This window comes from Lactuca sativa, chromosome 5 (assembly GCF_002870075.4).
Source record: "Lactuca sativa cultivar Salinas chromosome 5, Lsat_Salinas_v11, whole genome shotgun sequence".
Lineage (NCBI taxonomy): Eukaryota > Viridiplantae > Streptophyta > Magnoliopsida > Asterales > Asteraceae > Lactuca > Lactuca sativa.
In genome coordinates, this window is record NC_056627.2 from 27,254,165 (window position 1) to 27,279,661 (window position 25,497).

The following is a 25,497-nucleotide window of genomic DNA, read 5'->3' on the forward strand; positions in this document are numbered from 1 at the left end:
AACCGATGCTGGACCGGTCTGTGATAGTCTTCATCGATAATATCTTGATTTATTCCAAGTCTCAGGAACAGCATGAGGAGCACCTAAAGGAGTTGCTGGAGACACTGAGGAGGGATAGACTTTTTGCAAAGTTCTTCAAGTATGAGTTCTGGTTGCGCGAGGTGCAGTTTCTGGGGCACCTTGTCAACCAGAAGGGTATTATGATCGATCCGCCCAAGATAGAGGCCGTGATGCAGTGGGAGGTTTCGAGGTGTCTATCTGAGATTCATAATTTTCTTAGTTTGGCGGGTTATTATCATAGATTTATCCAGGATTTCTCCAAGATTGTTGTTCCTTTGACCCGATTGACCAAGAAGTCGGTGACATTCCACTGGAGGCCTGATCAGTATGCAACCTTCGAGACTCTTAGATGGAGGTTATGCGAGGCACCGATTCTGACCTTGCCGGAGGGTGTTGATGATTCCATGGTTTACTGTGACGCTTCAATCACGGGTATGGGTGTAGTGTTGATGCAGCGGGGGTCACGTGGTAGTGTACGCTTCGAGGCAGTTGAAGCATCATAAGGTGAACTACCTGACTCAAGATTTAGAGCTGGGGGATGTGGTTTTCGCCCTCAAGATTTGGTGGAATTATCTCTATGGGGTTCATTGTACAATTTACATGGACCACAAGAGCCTGAGGTATCTGATGGACTAGCCGAATCTAAACATGAGACAGCGTCGGTGTTAGATGTGGTGAAGGAGTACGATTGTGAGATCCTCTACCACTCGGGGAAGGCCAATATAGTGGTCGATCCGCTCAGCCGCAACGCAGTTGCAGCTCCGATTCGAGGCATATGCCTGAGGATGACAGTGATTACTTCGTTGATGGAAAGGATTCGGGAGGCGAAAGTTGAGGGAATGAAGGAAGAGCATCAGAAGTGTGATCGGATCATAGGCCAGGTGGCCTCATTTGATTACAACAGTCGCAGTTTGTTGACCCTGCATCGGAGGGTCTAGATTCCTTACTTGGGCGGGGAGTACCAGGTTCTGATGGATGAGGCTCACAAGTCGAGGTTCTCCATCCATCCCGGGGCGATGAAGATGTATTAGGATCTTCGCCCTGATTATTGGTGGTCGTGCATGAAGCGGGACATAGCTTGGTATGTGGAGCGATGCTTGACTTGTAGGAAAGTCAAGGCCGAACACCAGCAACCTCACATCAAGATGCAGCTGTTGGATATTCCCGTGTGGAAATGGGAAGACATCACCATGGATTTCATCACAAAGCTTCCTAGGACCGCACCTAGAGTGAATTCGATATGGGTCATTGTGGATCGGTTGACTAGGAGTGCTCATTTTATCTCAATCCAAGAGAGTATATCGGCTGAGAAGCTAGCCGAGGTCTACGTATGTGAGGTGGTGGCACGATATGGAGTACCGGTTTCGATTGTGTAAGACCGAGATGCTCATTTCACTTCCAGATTTTGGAAGCGGTTTCATGACGAGATGGGTACTCGTCTTCACTTTAGTACCGCTTTTCACCCTAAGAAGGATAGTCAGAGTGAGAGGACAATTCAGACTCTAGACGACAAGCTACGTACGTGTGTATTTGATTCTGGAGGGAGTTTGGATACGTATCTTCTGTTAGCGGAATTTTCGTATAACAATAGTTACCACGCTAGCATAGATCAACCTCCCTTCAAGATGCTATATGGTAGGAAGTGTAGGACCGCAATCTGTTAGGGTGAGGTCGGTCAGAGAGTCATGGGGAATACTAAGGTGGTACTCAAGACCACGTAGAAGATCCAACAATTCCGGAGTAGGCTCCAGACTGCTCAGATTTGGCAGAAAAGCTATGCCGACAAGTGCCGTTCAGACCTAGAGTTTCAAGTAGAGGATATGGTCCTCCTGAAGGTGTAACCAAGGAAAGGTGTCATCCAATTCAGGAAGAAAGGCAAGCTAGGCCCCAGGTACATTGGTTCGTTTAGGGTTTTGGCTTGGGCGGGTCGGGTTGCTTATTGTTTGGATCTTCTAGTAGAGATCAGCCAGATCCACAACACTTTTCATGTATACCAGCTGCAGAAGTGTTTAGTGGATGACTCCAAAGGTGTGCCTTTCGAGGATATTCAGCGAGACGACAGCCTAAACTACATCGAGAGATGTCACACCCCAAAATTGGAACGGCGGAATCGTTATGGGGTGGAGGACGTCATGTATAGTATCATAACAATGCATAATAGTAAATCAAGCAACAACATCCATTGCATTAATAATAATAGTTAATACATGTGTTCTTTGTAAAGTTTAAATGACACCAAAAAATGGATGTATAACAAAAGAATAAGACGAGTCTCGAGTAAGCTCCGTCTTTGCAAAACCTGGTCATCTGTACATGCCTACTAGTGACCTAAGGATACAAGTTACGGCCGTGAACTCTTGAAGATCGTGAACAATATGTTTGATTCTAGGTTGGAAAGTAAGTGTTTCTAATGGATACTTGATGATAGAAGAGATACCCACGATTTGGGGAGCCTTTGGGGTGTTCACGGCCACCAAGAACAAGTGTGTGTTCTTGGTGTTCTTGGTGAAATGGATGAATATTTGAAGATCTATGTCAAAGAGTCGGGTTTATGGATGAAATCAAAGGGTTCCACTTGCATGTGAAAGGTATTATCTCAAAATGAAGGAAATACTTACAACTTTGAAGAACAATGGAGGTGTTCTTGATGATAGTTGACAGAGAATTCGAGTTTCAGCCTTGAAGATGTGAGGAATGAGGAAGAAATGAAGGAATTTGACACTTAAGGGAAGGGGTTCACGGCCAGCTTAGAGTATACAACCATAAACCCGAGTTTGCAGCCGTGAACTCCTTGTGATGGAGTTTTTGGCACGATCTCAACTCAACGAACTTAAGTTAACACATCCTTACACACACCTTGAATGAACTAGGCTAAAAACACTCAAACAGACCCTTAACAATGCCAAAAGATAGCAGAAATGAGTCTGACATTTGATTGAATTGATTGACATACAAGATAAAAATTTCGGGTTGTCACATCATCCCCCTGTTAAGGGAATTTCGTCCCGAAATTAGAGTTTAAGCAATTACAGATAATTTAAGGGAAAAGATGAGGATATTTCAATTTTATTTGATCCTCGCGCTCCCAAGTGAATTCAGGTCCTCGCTTGGCATTCCAACGAACCTTCACTATTGGGATACGACTTTGCTTTGTTTACTTGACCTCTCGGTCCATGATATCTACTGGTTCTTCAACGAAGTTGAGGCTCTCATTAATCTCAATCTCATCGAGTGGGATAACAACAGTGTCATCGAATAGGCAATTTTTCAAGTTCGACACGTGGAAGGTAGGGTGTACGTTACTAAGTTCTTGAGGTGGTTTGTATTTGTAAGCTACAGGGCCGATTCTAGCGAGAATCTCAAAAGGCCCTATGTATCTTGGATTTAGCTTTCCACGCTTTTCGAAGCATATCAATCCCTTCCAGGGTGAGACCTCCAATAGAACACGGTCACCAACCTGGAATTCCAAAGGTTTCCTTCTCTTGTCTGCGTAGCTTTTCTGTCGGTCTCTAAAGGCTTTCATTCGTTCATGAATCTGAAAAATTTTATCGGTCGTTTCCCAAATAATTTTTGGACCTGTGAGAGTGTTGTCAGGAACTCATCCTTTAGCTATCTGTGTATCACCCACTTCAGCCCAATACAGAGGGCATCTGCACTTCCGGCCATAGAGAGCCTCAAATGGAGCATCCTTTATACTTGTATGATAACTGTTATTGTTGGAGAACTCAACAAGGGGTAAGTGATTATCCCACACCTTCCCAAAGTCTATCACACAGGCTCACAACATATCTTCCAAATTTTGAATACTCCTCTCACATTGTCCATCGGTTTGCGGATGATAGGTTGTGCTCATGTCCAGCCTAGTTCCTAGAGAACTTTGTAGCGACTTCCAGAATCTTGTGGTGAATCTACAGTCTCGATCAGAGATAATGGATATGGGAACACCATGCAGTCGTACAATTTCCCTAATGTAAGTCCTTGTTAGTTTCTCCATATTGTCTGTTTCTTTGATCGGTAGGAAGTGTGCGGATTTAGTTAACCTATCTACAATTACCCATATGGTATAAAGACCACCCGTTGTCATGGGCAACTTAGTTATGAAATCCATTGTGATCCGCTGCCACTTCCATTCCAGTATTTCCAGTTGTTGTAGTAAACCTGAGCGTTTCTAGTATTCGACCTTAACCTTGGTGCAAGTAAGACACTTACTCACGAAGGTAGCAATCTCTGCTTTCATGTTAGGAAACCAATATAACTTTTTGAGGTCGAAATACATCTTATCTGAATCTGGGTGGATGGAATATCGAGTGTTGTGCGCTTGAGTCATGTCCAAGTCTCTGAAACCACCGTGCTTCGGTGTCCAGTTCTGATTCATGATATATAAGGCTCCGCTACCCTTGACTTCCAAGTTTTTATCCATCCCTCTCAGGGATTCACCCGCCACATTTTCCGGTTTCAAGGCTTCTAACTAAGCCTCCTTAACTTGCGTGGACAAATGTGAATGGATAGTAATTGTCAATGAATTGACTCTATGACCAGAGTATTCTTTCTGACTTAGGGCGTCAGCTATTACGTTGGATTTACCGGGGTGATAACGAATTTGGCATTCGTAGTCATTGAGTAGCTTGACCCACCGTCGTTGTCTCATATTGAGCTCCTTTTGGTTGAATATATGTTGAAGGCTTTTGTGGTATGTAAATATAGTGCTTTTTGTACCATACAAATAGTGTCTCCAGATCTTTAGAGCAAATACCATTGCTCCTAACTCAAGATCATGTGTGGTGTAGTTGACTTCGTGTGTCTTTAGCTGTCTTGAGGCATAGGCGATGACCTTTCCTCGTTACATAAGAACACAACCAAGCCCTTGGTTGGATGCATCGCAATAAACCACGAAGTCTTCTATCCCTTCTGGGAAGGATAGTATTGGTGCGCTGCATAAGGCTCGCTTCAAAGTTTGGTACGCCTTCTCTTGTTTCTCTTCCCAGTCAAAGGCCACGCCTTTCTGGGTCAGTGCAGTAAGTGGTTTCGTGATCCTAGAGAAGTTCTGAATAAACATGCGATAATAGCCAGTGAGACCTAGAAATTGACAAATTTATGTAGGCGTCATTGGAGCTGACCAATTCTCAACGGCCTTAATTTTGGAAGGGTCCACGTGAATACCTTCTTCACTAACCACGTGACCCAAAAATTCGACTCTTCGAATCCAACTCCGTACTTAGGGAATTTCGCGTAGAGCTTCTCTAATTTTAGTGTTTCTAAGACCTGACGTAAGTGTTAAATATGCTCATCTTTACTTCGAGAGTAGATAAGTATATCATCGATGAATACTATCACGAACTTATCTAAGTAAGAACAGCACACTCAGTTCATTAAATCCATGAATACTGCGGGCGTGTTTGTTAATCCGAAAGGCATCACTACGAACTCCTAGTGACCATAGCGAGTTTGGAAGGCTGTTTTGGGAACATTTTCCTCTAACAATTGTAACTGGTGATCCCTAGATCTTAAATCAAAATTTTGAAAAGTAGCTCGCTCGTTGGAGTTGATTGAACAAGTCGTCTATGCGAGGTAGAGGGTAGCGATTCTTGATAGTATGCTTGTTCAGTTCTCTGTAGTCAATGCACATACGGAACGATCCGTCTTTCTTCTTCACGAATAAGAATGGTGCTCCCCAGGGTGAGAAGCTTGGTCTAATAAATCCCTTGCTGAGGAGTTCATTCAGTTGACCGGATAATTCCTGCATCTTAGCTGGTGCAAAACGATAGGGCGATTTGGCTACTGGGGTAGCCCCTGGAACTAAGTCGATTTTGAACTCGACTTGACGTTGTGGTGGTAATCCTGGTAGTTCTGCTGTAAAGATGTCGGGAAAGTCGCGTACTTCTTGGGTGTCCTTTATGCCTTTTGTTTCTTGGGTCATGTTGACTATATGAGCAAGGAATGCATGATATTCCTTTCGTAAGTACTTTTGGGCTTGCATATTTGAGATGATACGAAGGCTCGTGCCTGATTTCTCGCCATAGATAACTAGGGATTCATTAGATGGTAGATGAAGACGAATGGCTTTCTCAAAGCACATAATGTCAGCATGATGGAGACTTAACCAGTCCATACCAACAATGACATCGAAACTTGAAAGACCCTCACATTCATAATATTAAAACAGTTGTTACTACAAAACATGCTACATGCATATTCACAAATAATATTTTACATTGATAATTTATTTACAAATGACTGGACACAAACCGACTAAGTTTCAGTTTATTACAAAACTACCTTGGATATTGTATATTTTATACATACTAAATCTTAAATACAAAAGTAATAGTATAAGCTATTTTAATTCTTTTATACCCTATAAAGTTATACTGGATGCTTATTGCCTACAATATATTAAAACATTGAGAGGGTAGGCGATGACGCTTAGTGAGTTCAATAATAGATACAATATAACGTTATGCCATATATATATACTTCAATATTGAAACGACGTAAATTTTCAAAACAATATTTCATTTTTAAAACATAATTTCATTCAAGACAAAACCATAAAATCCAATATAACATGGTCATAATACAAAACATATCAAATCCCAAGATCAAAACATATCCAAATCCGTCTGTGTGTACGAGTCACGCCGGCACCTTCCCACGATTCTCACTGGTACCTGAAACACATTACACATAAACACTGTAAGCAAGAAGCTTAGTGAGTTCTCCAATATAACACTTACACACATACACCTTTCCAGGCCATACTCCACACGACCTTTCGGTCCATGTGTCTCAGGGGACTTCTGTCCCAACCCGGTAAACCTTCCGGTCCTACCAGTGTCAACCTTCCGGTCCATTACTCCCTGACCTTCCGGTCCACATCATAATGCCTCCGGCCCATATCAAGCATAGTATACATATCACATACATAATACATACAATACATGCAACTCATAGCATACAAGACCTTCCGGTCACACATAGGTGACCTTCCAGGTACAGTATAGTGAGAAGACTCACCTCGGGTAAATCTCAGAAATCTCGGAATCTGTGAGATAAAATCTAGCCTCCGCCTAATGATAACAAACACTTCTCATTAACACATTTCCCCAAGGATATACTCTTTCCTTTCCTATCATTCTCAGAAGGGTAAAAGACCATTTACCCCTCTCATGGCTCAAATACCCAAAAGTTGACCAAACCCTAAAAGTCAACAAAAGTCAACCTTCTGAGGTATGCGGGACGTACCAGATCTGTACGCTGAGCGTACCCGGAGGCTTCACAGAATCAGGGTACGCGGCCCCTTACGCCGTGCGTACTGGGATTACCCCCAGCGTAACTCCCAGCTTTCTCCTCCTTTTCATTTAAGTCTTAATCGGTTAAGACTTGCATCCAAAATCTAGATCTGACTTCTCTAATACGACTTAATCCATAAAGTTGGCGACTTTAAGCCTTTGCATGGCTGTGGAAGTCACCAACACCCAAAACACTCCATTTCCAACCTTAAAAGGTCCATATCTCATGCATGAACAACCTTTAACAACCAAGACTGTATTTTTATCACATAACAACACTAAATGAGCTAGTATGGGAAAGATCTCGACTTCTATGAGCTAAACTACTCAAAAAGCTATGAACTTGGGGACCAAAAACCCTAAAACTTCTCTCTACAAAGCATGACCAGAAAAGATGCAAAGCTTGAAGCTTTTTACCTCAAAATGAAGCTTCTTTCACTGCTAAACTTAGATCCTAAAGCTTGAGCTCCAACCCTTCCTCTTCCAAGGCTATCACTTTTCTCCAAATGGCCAAGAACACAATACAAAGCCCTCCTAGACACTCCCTTGCTATATGAACGCGATTTAGGGTTTTGAAATGGTAAAGCACTGGAAAAGTTGGCCAACAAAAGGGCCTCAAGGTTGCTTAAATAGGGAGGATCAACATATTAGGGTTTCTCTTCTGGGTTGGGTATGCCCCGCGTACACATTGGTACACCCCGCGTACCTGGCGACCCTTCCCGTTCAAGACGCGGACGAGTACGTTGAGCGTACACCCCAGTACGCCTCGCGTACTCGCCAAACATGCATTTCCTTAAAAAGGGCCAAGAGTGCACATTCCTCAAAGATGAAGGTTCACAAGCTATACCTGATTTTTGGGATGTTACAATTCTCCCCCACTAGAACCAGACTTTGCCCTCCAAATCTCATGCTGTGAACAACTCCAGATGCTGCTCCCGCATCTCCGACTGCAGCTCCCAGGTCAGCTCAAACCCTATCCGATGTTGCCACTGGACCTGCACCATGGGCACTTCCTTGTTCTTCAGAACCTTGATCTTCCGATCCAAGATCGCGATCGGCTTCTCAGCATAATTCAGACTCGCGTCCACCTGGATATCCTCTAATGGTACCACTGCCGACTCATCGGCTATATGCTTCCTCAACTGCGACATGTGGAAGGTATCATGAATCTGGTCCAACTCCGCAGGTAGCTCCAAACGGTATGCTACTCTGCCCACCCTCGTGATCACCTTAAACGGCCCAATATACCGAGGCCCCAGCTTGCCCTTCTTCCTGAATCAAATCACTCGTTTCAAAGGAGACACTTTTAGGAGTACAAAATCCCCGCCCTGGAACTCGAGCTCGGATCGTCGCCTATCCGCATAACTCTTCTGGCGACAGTGAGCGGTCAACAACCTTTGTCTAACCCGCTGTATCTGCTCTGTCATCTGAAGTACTATCTCCGTACTCCCCATCACACGTTGCCCTACCTCACCCCAGCAAATGGGATTCCGACACCTCCTCCTATACCACAGCTCAAAGGGTGGCATACCAATGCTCGAGTGATGGCTGTTGTTATAGGAAAACTCAGCCAAGGGAAAATACGTGTCCCAACTCCCTCCGAAGTCCAGTACACATGCCCGAAGCATGTCCTCGAGCGTCTGAATCGTCCGCTCACTCTGTCCGTCCGTCTGTGGGTGGTATGCGGTACAAAAATACAGTCTCATAACCAACTCCTCGTGAAACTTCTTCCAGAATCTGGAAGTAAAACACACATCTCAGTCTGAAACAATTGAGATCGGTACTCCATGCCGCGATACCACCTCCATCACGTACAACTCTGCCAGCCTCTCAGCAGAAGAACTCTCACTGATAGCAAGAAAGTGAGCACTCTTCATCAACCTATCCACAATCACCCAAATCGCATCGACACCTCTCGCAGTCCTTGGCAATTTGGTGATAAAATCCATGGTAATCTGTTCCCACTTCCACTCGGGAATCTCCAATGGCTGCAACTTACCATGTGGACGCTGGTGTTCGGCCTTAACCTTGCAACAGGTCAAGCACCTCTCCACGAACCATGCGACATCTCTCTTCATACAGGGTGACCAATATTCCCTTTTCAGGTCCAAAAACATCTTAGTGGCCCCAGGATGGATCGAGAACCTCGATATATGTGCCTCCTCCATCAAGATGGTACACGTTCTGCCCACAAACGGTACCTAAATCCGACCCTGAAAGGTCATAAGTCCCGACTATCGGTAACGAACTCCGATACTTGCCCAATCACCCGCTCCCTTTTGCGGTTCTCCGGTCTCACGGCCTCCGCCTGGGCCCCTCGAATGGTGTCCAACACCGGATTCATCACTGTCGATCTCATGCAAACGTCTTGTATCGGGGCGCTCTCCGCCCTATGGCTCAAGGCATCGGCTACAACATTAGCCTTGCCCGGGTGGTACTGGATCTCACAATCATAATCCTTTACCACATCCAACCATCTCCTCTGGCGCATATTCATGTTGGGCTGATCGATTAAGTACTTCAAACTCTTGTGGTCTGTGTATATGGTACACCGAACCCCATACAGATAGTGACGCCAGATCTTGAGGGCGAACACCACAGCCCCCAGCTCCAGGTCGTGGGTGGGATACCTCGTCTCATGAGGCTTCAGCTGCCTCGATGCATATGCTATCACATGCCCCCTCTGCATAAGCACTACTCCTAACATGGATATCGATGCATCACAGTACACCACAAAATCCTCCATCCCTTCCGGGAGTGCGAGCACTGGAGCTTCGCACAATTTCTGGCGAAGTGTCTCAAATGAGGTCTGTTGCTCCGGACCCCAGGAAAAAGCGACACCCTTCCGGGTCAACTTGGTGAGTGGCATGACGATCATGGAGAAATCCCTGATAAATCTCCGATAATAGTCGGCCAATCCTAGAAAGCTCATGATCTCGGCGCCTCCCACCTCATGACCGCCTCAATCTTGGCCGGATCGACCAAAATCCCACTTTGATTGATGAGATGCCCCAAGAAATGGACCTCTCATAACCAGAAATCGCGCTTGGAGAATTTGGCATAAAGCGTCTCCGATCTCAGAACCCCAAGGATCTCCCTCAAATGCTCCTCATGCTGCTCTCTAGATCTCGAATACACCAAAATATCATCAATGAACACGATCACCAACCGATCCAGCATCGGCCTACACACCCTGTTCATGAGATCCATGAACGCTGCTGGCGCATTGTTGAGCCCAAAAGGCGTCACCACGAACTCGTAATGCCCATAACGAGTTCTGAACGCCGTCTTCTGGATAACTTCATCCCGAACCCTCATCTGATGATATCCCGTCCTCAAGTCTATCTTGGAGAACCAAGACGTCCCCTGCAACTGATCGAACAGATCATCGATCCTCGGTAACGGATAACGGTTCTTGACCGTCAACTTGTTCAACTCCCGGTAGTCAATGCACATCTGGTGTGAACCATCCCTTTTCTTGACGAAAAGGATCGGCGCTCCCCAAGGAGAGCTACTCGGTCGAATAAACCCCTTCCCCAGCAGCTCCTGAAGCTGCGAGGATAACTCCTTCATCTCTGGTGGTGCGAGGCGATAAGGCACCTTGGCGATAGGTGCTGCTCCTAGAACCAAATCGATACGGAAATCTACTTGCCACTCGGGAGGCAGACCCGACATTCCTCGGGAAAAATATCTGGGAACTCGCACACTATCGGAACCTCATCAATTGAACTTGGCCTCCCATTGGCTACTCGCGTGTCCATCTCATAGGCTACGAATCCGCTGCAGCCCTGCTGCAAACTCTGCCTCGCCCTGGCAGCCGAACAAAACGCTAACCCACATCGGTTTCCCTTGTCGTACACTGTAAGTACTCCCCCACTAGGGTCTCGTATCGTCACCAACTTACGCTCGCAGTCTATGATAGCTCCAAATCGGATAACCAATCCATGCCCACTATAACACACACGTCCCCCATCGCAATCGGGACCAGATCTATCGAGAACTCCACACCGACGATCTCAAGGATACATCCTCGAATCACATCTATAGCATACACCGCTCGCTCGTCAGCTATAGAAACTCGCAGAGGTCGACTCAACGCCTCTCAATGGATACTAATGTGCTGACTAAATACCAAGGAAACAAATGACCGACTCGCACCTGAATCAAATAACACCAAAGCAGGTACAGAACTCAAAAGAAAAGTAGCTACGCATATCATCATATAAGCACAATATATCAACTCAAAAAAAAGATAAATACAAAATACATACCAGCCACAACATCGGGCGCTGCACAGACCTCCTCCGCAATCAACTGGAAAGCTCTCCCACGAGCCTTCGGAGCCTCGGCCGTCACTAGCCGAACCTTGGTAACCCTAGCAGCATGCGCAAATCCCTGTGCTAACCCCTGATGCAACTGCGGACACTCGGCCTTCCGATAGCCAGTCTGGTTGCAATGAAAGCAAACCATAAATCCCTTGCGGCAATCCTTGGCGATATGCCCCTCCTTGCCACATTTGTAGCAAGCACCCGATCGGAAGACCCCCTCATGTCCCTTGCCGCACTTCCTGCAAGTGTGGCCCTTCTGGCCTCCAGTCCTCGAATCAGCGGGCTTGGTCTGCTTGGCTGTCGGCAGAGACTGAGTCGGCCGCCGATCCATCCTCTGAGCCTCAGCCTCCTCCCTGGCCTGAGTCTCCAACTCAATCTCCCTCTTCCGGACATTTTCCTGGAGCTCAGCAAATGTCCGGTACGTCGAGTTCGACATGAACTCCCGAATGTCTCTCCTCAGAATGCCCAAATACCGGCTCATACGTGCTTGCTCAGTAGACACCTGCTCAGGGCAGAACATCGCCCTCTCATGAAACTTCCTCGTAATCACAGTGACCGAATCAGTACCCTGCTTGAGGGTCAAGAACTCCTGAACCAACTGTTCCCTCTCCACCGGGGGAACATACTCATCTCGGAACATGGTGGTGAACCTCTCCTAGGTCACCTCTGAGATCTCTGCAACTGTAAAGCTCGCCGTCACGAACTTCCATCAGTCCTTCGCTCCCATGCAAAGCTGGTTCAATGCGAACCGTACCCTCAGATGCTCCGGACATGAACACGTATAGAAGCATCCCTCAATATCATCAATCCATCTCATCGCAGCGATCGGATCCGGCGTCCCATCAAACTCAGGTGGCTTCGTGTTGCTGAACTCCCAAAACAACAACGAGTCACCTCCCTTAGGCCTAGCAGCAGCCACAGCTGCAGTAGCTGCAGCGGATGCATCCTCAGTCACCGCGGCATACCGCTCATCGAAGGTCTCAATCAGTGTGGTCTTGATAGACCCAAACATCTCCGGAATCTCGGCCCTGATCGCCGTTGCCACCTCATCGTGGATCATCTGACGAAGCTCCTCGTCACTCACATCGCTCGCCTCAGGTCTGTGGCACGTCCCAAGCATGATGTCTCTGAAATATCACATAATAATATCAAAGACTCGTTCGAGCATGCTTGCACTCGATAACTCAACCCTACTTGTTCCTTAGTACCCAAAGGATTCTTACTTAGAGTGCGCACTACTCCGGTGTCTTCGGTAATACGGGCCCTTATACTACCGTCTACACCGCATTAGTATTCACCCTAAGTCCTCCTCCTTGGATTCCAGATCACAAGTACTCTATATCTCAGTGGCATAGGCTACCCTTTGGTAGACCTCTTATCAGCCCCTCACTGCTACCTACTCGCTCTTAAGCATCACATAACAACACAGTCCTTCCTATGCTAAGGCATCACAAAATCAGGCCACTCTAGTCCTAATATGAATACCTAGCCAGCTCTAGCATGCACAACTTAACATATCATATCTCATAACACATAATGTAAGGGCATTTTGGGGATTCACCGTTCGGGCGCTGGCTGACCGTACACACTGCTCCGCTCTGGTTGTCTCAAAATCTCTTGCTTTTAGAAAAAATTAGTTTTATCGTTTGAAAATTTTCTCAAATCCTCAGTTTGAGTTCATATACTCCCGAAGGTGCATCTGAGTCCCTCAAACAAAGCCTCTGATACCAAATTGAAACGACGTAAATTTTGAAAACAATATTTCATTTTTAAATCATAATTTCATTCAAGACAAAACCATAAAATCCAATGTAACATGGTCATAATACAAAACATATCAAATCCCAAGATCAACACGAGTCACGTCGGCGCCTTCCCAAGGTCCTCACTAGTACCTAAAACACATTACACATAAACACTGTAAGCAAGAAGCTTAGTGAGTTCCCCAATATACCACTTACACACATATGCCTTTCCAGGCCATACTCCACACAACCTTCCGGTCCATGTGTCTCAGGGGACTTCCGTCCCAACCCAGTAAACCTTCCGGTCCTACCTGTGTCAACCTTCCGGTCCATAACTCCCTGACCTCCCGGTCCACATCATAATGCCTTCCGGCCCATATCAAGCATAGCATACATATCACATACATAACGCATACAATACATGCAAATCATAGTATACAATGCATATATCTCATAGCATACAAGACCTTCTGGTCACACATTGGTACCCTTCCAGGTACAGTATAGTGAGAAGACTCACCTCGGGTAATTCTCGGAAATCTAGGACTCTGTGAGATAAGATCTAGCCTCCGCCTAATCATAACAAACACTTCTCATTAATACATTTCCTCAAGGCTAGACTGTTTCCTTTCCTATCATTCTCAGAAGGGTAAAGGACCATTTTACCCCTCTCATGGCTCAAATACCCAAAAGTTGACCAAACCCTAAAAGTCAACCTTTTGAGGTACGGGGGACGTACCAGATCTGTATGCTGAGCGTACCCGGAGGCTTCACAGAATCGGGGTACGCGGCCCCTTACGCCATGCGTATTGGGATTACGCCCAGCGTAACTCCTAGCTTTCTCCTCCTTTTCATTCAAGTCTTAATCGGTTAAGACTTGCATCCAAAATCCAGATCTGACTTCTCTAATACGACTTAATCCATATAGTTGGTGACTTTAAGTCTTTGCATAGCTATGGAAGTCACCAACACCTAAAACACTCCATTTCCATCCTTAAAAGGTCCATATCTCATGCATGAACAACCTTTAACAACCAAGACTGGATTTTTATCACATAACAACACTAAATGAGCTAGTATGGGACAGATCTCGGCTTCTATGAGCTTAGCTACTCAAAAAGCTATGAACTTGGGGACCAAAAACCCTAAAACTTCTCTCTACAAAGCATGAATAGAAAAGATGTAAAGCTTGAAGCTTTTTACCTCAAAATGAAGCTTCTTTCACTGCTAAACTCGGATCCAAAAGCTTGAGCTCCAACCCTTCCTCTTCGAAGGCTATCACTTTGCTCCAAATGGCCAAGAACACAATACAAAGCCCTCCTAGACACTCCCTTGCTATATGAACGAGATTTAGGGTTTTGAAATGGTAAAGCTCTTGAAAAGGTGGCCAACAAAAGGGCCTTAAGGTTGCTTAAATAGGGAGGCTCAACATATTAGGGTTTCTCTTATGGGCCGGGTACGCCCCGCGTACCTGGCGACCCTTCCCTTTCAAGACGCGGACGAGTACGCTGAGCGTACACCCCAGTACGCCCCGCGTACTCGCCAAACATGCATTTCCTTAACAAGGGCCGAGAGTGCACATTGCTCAAAGATGAAGGTTCACAAGGTATACCTGATTTTTGGGATGTTACAAATATGGCTGAAGCAAAGAGGAACAAGAAACAACAAGGGCATATGTGATTCATGTGACAAGCTTTCCATATCAATCAATGACTTGATTCAAAGATATACAATCAATGAGACATAACAATTTCCAAACTTGATATACATCAATAAAGCTTCGGCTCAAATGGCACAAAAGACATACAGTTTCTGATTAACATTTTGGTAGATTTCAGGCTTATAGCCCTATCTAACCATTTTCCAACACCATAGAATAGAAATCATTCTCTTACGGAGACATGTTCTACATGGCCATAGGCTACATACCAGTATCAACGTGAATCTATGTCCTTTCACTGATTACATGGTCAAAGGTATTTCTTTGCTATTAAAAATAGCGAATAAAAATAACATGGGAAAATAACCCGGAACAATAACACTGAAAAACACATAACACATATAACCCATAACATACAATTGTTCCTATATATTAAACTCACTTTGAAGTAACCGGGGGTTAAAATAGTAATTTGAGCAGCACTTCGTTACTATAAATAGCTTTCTTCTATAAAAATCGGGAGCTTTTTTTAAAAACCGGGCTTTGCGAAGGTAGGGCTTCAAACCGAAAAGATAAATTTCTCGGGCTTCTCGGACACTTCGGGGTGTGTTTCGGGTGTTTGGTATGATCTTGGGGTTTCGGGGGAAGTAGGAATGAAAGAAATATAGGTTAAAGGGTGAAATTTGGCAATTTCCTCAAAAATATTCGGGAGGTCTCACACCCTTTATATAGGTGCGAGCCTTAGATCCGAAGCAAGAGGGAAGGAGGGCAGGTGGTGCAACGCTGCGAGGCTCGGTACACGCGGCAGCTGGAGGGAGGCTCGGATCCGGATGCAAGGCGAGGTTCGGAAGGCGCCACCGGGTGCGAGGCGCGTCGGACGCTGGTTGGGCCGTAGCTTCGATCCAATCGGAAGGCAACACGCGTCGGTATCGGATTCGACCACTGTTTCGGACGCGTCATTGGGTCGTACACGGGGCGGTTCGCGAGAGCGGATGACGTGGTCGGTACTGTTCATGCGAAAATTCTCAGAAATCGTGCCCAAATCTTCTAAAGTCCATAACTTTCGCATACGAGATCTGTTTTTGACATTCTTTATATGCACGCGTAGCAAACATTATGCTCTACAACTTTCGTTTAGACTTCGTCGGCTAATTTTGAATTTAATTTTAATATTATTATTTTTAACAGACCGGGACAGGAAAATCCGTTAAAAATTCATAACTTCTTCATCCGACATTCGTTTTCTTCAGACTTTTTACCGTTGTATTACTATTGATGAGACCTTCGATTCTCGTTTAGGCTGTGTCGGTTAAATATCGTTTAATCTTTATTTCGAGTTTTTAGCTGTCTACCGCTAATCTGAAACTTAGAAAAATCATAACTTCCTCATACGAAGTTAGATTTAAAAGTTCTTTATATAAAAGTTTATTATTTTAACGAGTTCTACAACTTTCATTTAGATCAGTAAGGTTAAAGAGTAGTTTATCGAAAACTAAATTTTTACGCGACATAGTGTTTGTCGGATTTGTCACGGATCTTCGATTGGTCATAACTTCTTTGTTATAAGTCGGATTTCGACGATGTTTTCGCCTAAACTTTTCTAACGAGATTCTTTACAACTTTAAATAATAAAATTTTACTTATTTCAAATTTTATATTTTCACTAAATTTCACTATATGACATTTGATTGAAATCTCATAAGACTTTCAATACTTTCTGAATGATTCTAAGCATAGTTTTTCATTATTTCTAGTATAAACCATCTGCTAGAACTCAACATTCAAATTTACATAATATTTTGTAATATTATTCACTTTTATAATTTACAATACACGATAACTGAACGTGTATGTTACAAATACCTCATCCTTTTGAGGATTTCGTCCCCGAAATTACAACGATTAAAACAAATGGGGATATTTTGCTTTTATCTCACTCTTATATTCCGAAGTATAATTTGGGCCTCGATGGTGTTTCCACTTGACAAGAACCAACTCTACTTCTTTATTACGTAGATTAGTTGTTCTTTCATTCACGATCTCTTCAGGCTCTTCTATATATCTTAACTTATTCTCCAATTTCACCTCAGTTAATTGAACTGTCTCATCATTGATGCTCAAGCATTTGCGTAGATAACTCACATGAAAGACATCATGAATACCTGCCAAATCTTCAGGTAATTCCAAGTGGTATGCTTGCTTACCAAATCTCTGGATGATTTTGAAAGGGCTAACAAATCTGGGACTTATTTTTCATTTCTTTCCAAATCGCATAAGACCTTTCCATGGGGATACCTTAAGCATTACGAAATCACCCACCTGGAATTCTATGGGTCGTCTCCTCTTTTCTGTATAGGACTTTTGTCGATCCTGGGCCGCTTTCAGTCTGTCACGTACGATTTGAATTTTGTCAGTGGTATCTTGAATCATTTCAGGGCCTCCTAGGATTTTCTGTCCTACTTCACGCAAACATAATGGAGTACGACACTTGCGCCCATATAATGCTTCGCATGGTGGCATTCTGATTGAAGCATGATAATTGTTATTATACGAGAATTTGACAAGCAGTAAATACTTATCCCAGTTACCACCGAATTCCAAGACACATGCACGAAGCATATCTTCTACAGTTTGAATGGTTCTATCCGTATGACCATCTGTCTAGGGATGATAAGTTGTGTTGAGAGAAACTCGAGATCCCAATTCACGTTGCATAGTCGCCCAAAAGTGAGATGTGAAACGAGTATCACGATCGGAAATGATCTTTAGTGGCACACCATCTCTTGCAACAATTTCATGTAGGTATACTTGTGCGTATTTATCCATTGGAGCTGTTTCACGCATGGAGAGAAAATGTGCACTCTTAGTCAGGCGGTCGACAATTACCCAAATGCTATCATGTTGTCTAGCAGTCTTTGGCAATTTGGTAATAAAATCCATGGACAGTTCTTCCCATTTCCATACAGGAACACTAAGACTTTATGGGGTTCCGTAAGGCTTTTGGTGCTCTATTTTGACTTGTAAGCATATTAAGCATTCTTGTACATATCTTCCAATGTCTCTCTTTAATCATGGCCACCAATAGTCAGCCCGTATATCATAGTACATATTGCTTGTACCAGGATGTATTGACAGTTGAGATTTATGGGCTTCATCTAAAATCTTCTGTCTTAATCCACCAATCTTTGGAATCCATAGGCGATTCTTAAATACCTTCAACCCTCGTGGATCATCAAGTAAAACATCGGTATAATGTACCATCCGTTCTTTCTTCACATTTTCTGGTTTTAAGGCCTCTTCTTGCCATTTCTCTAGTTCATCTAGAATAGTAAATTTTATTGTGGTATGAGTAATAGCATAACACATACTATCACAATAAACTTTTTTGCTAAGTGCATCGGCAACTACGTTGGCTTTTCCAGGATGATATAGGATTTCACAGTCATAATCTTTGATCAGCTCCATGGCTCGTTGTTGTCTCATATTCAAAGTTTGCTGACTGAATATATACTTGAGACTTTTGTGGTCGGTAAAATAATTGGCATTTTGTACCAAAAAGATAATGCCTCCAAAGTTTTAGGGTAAATACCAATGCAGTGAGATCGAGATCATGAGTGGGATAATTCTTTTCATAACCTTTCAGTTGTCTTGAGGCATAGGCTATCACTTTACCACGTTGCATCAACACACAACCGAGTCCCAATCTTGAAGCATCGCTATATACGGAGAAATCATCATCACCTTCTGGGAGTGATAAGATTGGAGCATGAGTCAAAAGATCTTTTAGAGTTGTGAAAGCTTTTTCTTGGGCTTCACCTTATTTGAACTTTACTTCCTTCCGCGTAAGACTCATGAGAGGCACGACTATACGGGAAAAGTCTTTAATGAATCTTCGGTAATATCCCGCAAGACCCATGAAACTGCGAAATTCGAAAGCATTACGGGGCACTTTCCAATTTTGAATAGCTTCAATTTTAATAGGATCTACTGATACACTATCACCAGAAATAACATGGCTGAGAAATTGAACTTGGCGAAGCCAAAATTCACATTTCGAGAATTTAGCATATAATTTCTCTTTTCGAAGAAGTTCTAATACCGCACGAATATGAATGACATGATCAGCTTCAGATTTTGAATAGATTAGAATATCATCAATGAATACGATGACAAATTTATCGAGCATTGGGCAGCATACCCAATTCATCATATCCATGAATACAGCAGGAGCATTTGTCAGACCGAACGTCATGACAAGGAATTCATAATGCCCATATCGAGTACGAAAAGCAGTCTTCGGTACATCCTGCTCGTGAACTTTCAACTGGTGATAGCCAGATCTCAAATCAATCTTCAAGAAATAGCTAACACCATGAAGTTGATCAAATAAATCATCAATGCGAGGTATTGTGTACTTGTTCTTGATAGTCACCTTATTCAACTCACGATAATCAATGCACATCTGCATCGATCCGTCCTTCTTCTTGATAAACAATACCGGAGCACCCCAAGGAGAGGTACTCGGTCGGATAAAGCCTTTGTCAAGTAATTCCTACAGTTGGATCATCATTTCTTTCATCTCAGCTGGCGCAAGACGATAAGGAATCTTTGCAATCGGAGCAGCACCAGGCACAAGGTCAATTCGGAATTCTACTTGCTTTTCCGGAGGAAGTCCAGGCAATTCTTTGGAAAAAACATCAGGATATTCTTTAACTACAGCAACATCATTTATAGCTTTCTTCTCCTCTTTTGAGATATCAACTGTGTAGGCCAGATTGATAGAACATCCCTTCAACATGAATTTATGAGCTTTGAGGAAAGAGATTATTTTTAAGTTTCTTTGTTCACCGTAGACATAAATAGGATTCTCTCCTTCAATAGGAAGGTGTACTATCTTTTCATAACATAAGAGTTCTGCGTGATTCTTTGACAACCAATCCATGCCGAGAATAATATCGAATTTGGGCAAGGAGATAGGGATCAGATTAGCATGAAAATTATAGCCTTCAATTTCTATAACACAATCCTTATAGACTTTATCAGCAAGTAATGATATACTCCCCGTAGTATCTACGTGAAATGGTTGGGCGAGTAGACAACAAGCAATTTGAAAGGAATGCGTAAATTCATAAGATACAAAAGAGTCTGAGGAACCAGAATCAAATAAGATATGATCAGGCCTAGAGTTGACAAGAAATGTACCCGCCACAACATTCGGGTCCTCGCGTGCTTCCACTATGGTAATCTGGAATGCACGACCCTTAGCTTTTGGCACCTCCTCCTTTTTAGTTGGGGTACCTTTTGATTGTTGAAGAGGGACTTGACTTCTCGCCGGTTGTTGAACAGAAGCTTGACTTCCCGTCATCTGACTAGTAAGAGTAAGGCAAAAACGTTTTCTGTGGCCAATAACACCACAAGCATAACACGTAGTAATCTTCATCGGGCAAACAGGTTTTACGTGACCCATTTCTCCACACCCATAACATATCACCGATCCTTTATCTATTTCGCATTGGCCTTGGTGATTCTTTTCGCATCTTCTACATACTGGTGACTGAAGCGAAAAAGATTGTGACCTACCACGGCCACGAGATGCATTCTGAGATTGCATCCTTGAATTTGAATCGGCTCGAAAAGGTTGAGGTGGTGGGATAGAGGAAATAGGAGTAGTTCGTTCAATACGTGACAGTTTTGAAACAGAAACAATGGCACCACGTATATCCAAGTCATGCTCACGCTTTCGAGCATACTCTACAGCTTTATCAAACGATAGAACATCCCGATTTATCACAAAATCACAGTTTTCGTATCGTAACCCTTCCAAGAACAACTGAATTTTATCGTCTTCAGTTGGTATGTACTTTGCAGGGAACCGTGCTCGCTGATTGAACTAAGTGTCATACTCATTCACCGTCTTCTCTTCTTGTTTGAGTTTTAGGAATTCTTTCTCTAACCTTCTCCTCATGTCTAGAGGATAATACTTCCCTAGCAGACGAGTCCTGAACATCTCCCAGGACAAGTTCTCCTAGTCATAACCATTGAGAGCTTCATACGTTGCTTCCCACCAGACCAAGGCTTCATCAACTAACATTACAGATGCATACTTAGCCTTGTCTTCATTATCCACATGGGAAATACAAAATACTTTCCTTGTGTTCTGAATCCAAGTAAGTACGACTATAGGATTAAGGACACCAGCAAACTCTGTAGCTCCACTGCTCTTAAAAGTTTTGAAAGAGGGATGTCTCGCCTTCTCTCATGAAGATTCTCCAACAGATTTCTCTTTACCTTTATTATTATCCTTCTTGTGCTCTTCGAGAGTTTTTCGGATAACACTAGTCAGTTTATCAATAAGTTGCACCTCACGAAGGGATACTAGAGTTTCTGATTCATCAAGATGACGATCCCCGCCCACTTCTGGTGTATGACTACTTACTGCTTCAGCCATTACTCTGAAAATTCTGAGTAATATAGTAATTTAGAATATTAGGATTTATTATAACCTAATACTTAATTTAATTATTTCCTATGGTTTGTATCCATATACTAACAATGAATTAGTCCATATATTGAACTTCCAATAGTTTAAGTCTAAATACTAATCCTTAGAATTTAGTTCACTTAAACTACCGCTCTGATACCATGATTGAAAGACCCTCACTTTCATAATATTAAAATAGTTGTTACTCCAAAACATGCTACATGCATATTCAAAAATAATATTTTACATTGATAATTTATTTACAAATGACTGGATACAAACCGACTAAGTTTAAGTTTATTACAAAACTACCCAGGATATTGTATATTTTATACAAACTAAAACTTAAATACAAAAGCAATAGTATAAGCTATTTTAATGCTTCCAACAGTATAAAGCTAATACTGGATGCTTATTGCCTACAATATATTAAAACATTGAGAGGGTAAGCGGTGACGCTTAGTGAGTTCAATAATAGATACAATATAACATTATGCCATATATATACTTCAATATGGCAGAAGCAAAGATGAACAAGAAACAACAAGGGCATATATGAATCATGTGACAAACTTTCCATATCAATCAATGACTTGATTCAAAGATATACAATCAATGAGACATAACAATTTCCAAACTTGATATACATTAATAAAGCTTCGGCCCAAATGGCATAGAAGACATACAATTTCTGATTAACATTTTGGTATATTTCAGGATTATAACCCTGTATAACCATTTGCCAACACCATAGAATAGAAATCATTCTCTTACAGAGACGTGTTCTACATGGCCAGAGGCTACATACCAGTACCAACGTGAATCTAAGCCCTTTCACGGATCAAATGGTCAAAGGTATTTCTTTGCAATTAAAAATAGCGAATAACAATAACATGGGAAAATAACCCGAAATAATAACACTGAAAAACACATAGCACATATAACACATAACATACAATTGTTCCTATATATTAAACTCACTTTGAAGTAACCGGGGGTTAAAATAGTAATTTGGGGAGCACTTCGTTACTATAAATAGCTTTCTTCTATAAAAACCGGGAGCGTTTTTTGAAAATCGGGCTCTACGAAGGTAGGGCTTCAAACCGAAAAGATAAATTTCTCGGGCTTCTCGGGAACTTCGGGGCGTGTTTCGGGTGTTTGGTATGATCTCGGGGCTTCGGGGGAAGTCGGAATGAAAGAAATATAGGTTAAAGGGTGAAATTTGGCAATTTTCTCAAAAATACCTGGGAGGTCTCGCACCCTTTATATAGGTGGGAGCCTCAGATCCGAAGCAAGAGGGAAGGAGGGCAGGTGGTGCAACGCTGCGAGGCTCGGTACACGCGGCAGCTGGAGGGAGGCTCGGATCCGGATGCAAGGCGAGGTTCGGAAGGCGCCACCGGGTGCGAGGCGCGTCGGACGCTGGTTGGGCCGTAGCTTCGATCCAATCGGAAGGCAACACGCGTCGGTATCGGATTCGACCACTGTTTCGGACGCGTCATTGGGTCGTACACGGGGCGGTTCGCGAGAGCGGATGACGTGGTCGGTACTGTTCATGCGAAAATTCTCAGAAATCGTGCCCAAATCTTCTAAAGTCCATAACTTTCGCATACGAGCTCTGTTTTTGACGTTCTTTATATGCACGCGTAGCAAACATTATGCTCTACAACTTTCGTTTAGACTTCGTCGGCTAATTTTGAATTTAATTTTAATATTATTATTTTTAACAGACCGGGACAGGAAAATCCGTTAAAAATTCATAACTTCTTCATCCGACATTCGTTTTCTTCAGACTTTTTACCGTTGTATTACTATTGATGAGACCTTCGATTCTCGTTTAGGCTGTGTCGGTTAAATATCGTTTGATCTTTATTTCGAGTTTTTAGCTGTCTACCGCTAATCTGAAACTTAGAAAAATCATAACTTCCTCATACGAAGTTAGATTTAAAAGTTCTTTATATAAAAGTTTATTATTTTAACGAGTTCTACAACTTTCATTTAGATCAGTAAGGTTAAAGAGTAGTTTATCGAAAACTAAATTTTTACGCGACATAGTGTTTGTCGGATTTGTCACGGATCTTCGATTGGTCATAACTTCTTTGTTATAACTCGGATTTCGACTAAACTTTTCTAACGAGATTCTTTACAACTTTAAATAATAAAATTTTACTTATTTCAAATTTTATATTTTCGTTAAATTCCATTATGTGGCATTTGATTGGAATCTCATAAGACTTCCAATACTTTCTAAATGATTCTAATCATAGTGTTACTTTATTTCTAGTAAAAACCATATCTTATAACTCAACATTCAAATTTACATAATATTTCGTAATATTATTCACTTTTATAATTTACAATACACGATAATTGAACGTGTATGTTACAAATCTTTTAATTGATACAAACATGAGGTTGATTGGAAACGAATGGCTATCTAGAGAGAGTGTACTTCCTATGAAAATTTCACTAGAAGACTCATTCATTCCATTAGCCATTTCTAAAACAAATGTTTCTTTTAGTGCTTGAGGTGCTTGATTAAGTAAGTGTTTAAATTCTTGGTTCACGAAACTCCTCTTTGCCCCACTATCGAATAGTATGCATGCATATTAGTTACTGAGGAGGAACGTACCCGTGACTACGGTGGGGTCCACCACTGCTTCCTCGTGACCGATAGAAAGAAGTCTTCCAATTCCTCCAGCATTCTTGGCCTTAGGGCAATCCCTTTTGAAGTGCCCCGTTTCGCCACACCCGTAGCAGGCCTGGCTTGCTCCTGTGCCAGGGACCTTGGTGATTGGCCTAGCTGGTGCCTTGCAGAAACGGGTCGTGTGCCCCTTCCTGTCACAGTTAACACAATACATTTCCCGACATTGGCCGTTGTGAAGGAAATTGCACTTGTTGCACTTGGGCAAGCTCCCTACATAGCGTTTTGTTGGTGCAGGGGTTGCGAGGGTTGTTGCAACCTGAACAACCACAACCTGTTGTTTCTCGACAGAGGGTTGTGATGCTTGGCTTTTCTTCTTATCCCAGATCTTCCTCTTGTTATTACTTTTTTTGGTTGGTTCTGGGACAGTAGAGGTAGTTATGGTTACTTGTGGTAGGACTCTATGGTCTACCAGTCGCTGTGCCAACCACTTGGCACTGTCGAATGTAGTAGGGTTTGATGCCAAAACGTTTCCCTGAAATGGAGGTACCAGCCCCCATATAAATCTCTCAATTTTCTTGCTTTCGGTGGGGACCATGCGTGGACATAAGGCCACTAAGTCACTGAATCTTGCCGTATAGGCCACTATGTTGGAACCTTTCATCTTAAGGCTCCATAGCTCTTAATCAAGCTTCTGGACTCTGCCCCTCGGGCAGTACTCTGTTGACATAAGGTCCTTCAGTGTATCCCAACCCATTTCGGTAGCCCCTACTAGGGTGAATGACTTGACATGGCCATTCCACCACGTCAAGGCTCTATTAGAGAAGGTGCAGGCGAGAAATTTTAATTTGCTAACCTCTGGGCAGGAGCATATCTCAAAGATCGACATCGTCTTCTCAATCCATTACGACAAGGCAATGACTCCCCCAGTCCCATTAAAGGTTATGGGTTAGCATTTGGTGAAGTCCTTGTAGCTAAACTCCTGTGTACGCATTTGGCTATCACCATGGTTGGAGTTGGTACCTGTTCCAACTCTACTGGCGCCACCAGAATTCATATGCGTCATGGTTGTGGTTACAGCCGCAGTCACAGGAGCCTGAAACATTGCTGCATTAAATTGTGGTGGAGGAGTTTGATTTACTAGAGGGTTTATGATTGGACGCTTGCGAGGTGGCATCTTTTAGCTATGAAAGATAAAATGATGATAAGACTTCATTAGGTTTACCAAGAGGGATAATATTGAGCTAGAATAGAGTTTAATAGAGATGATCACTAGCGGAAACAATATATGTC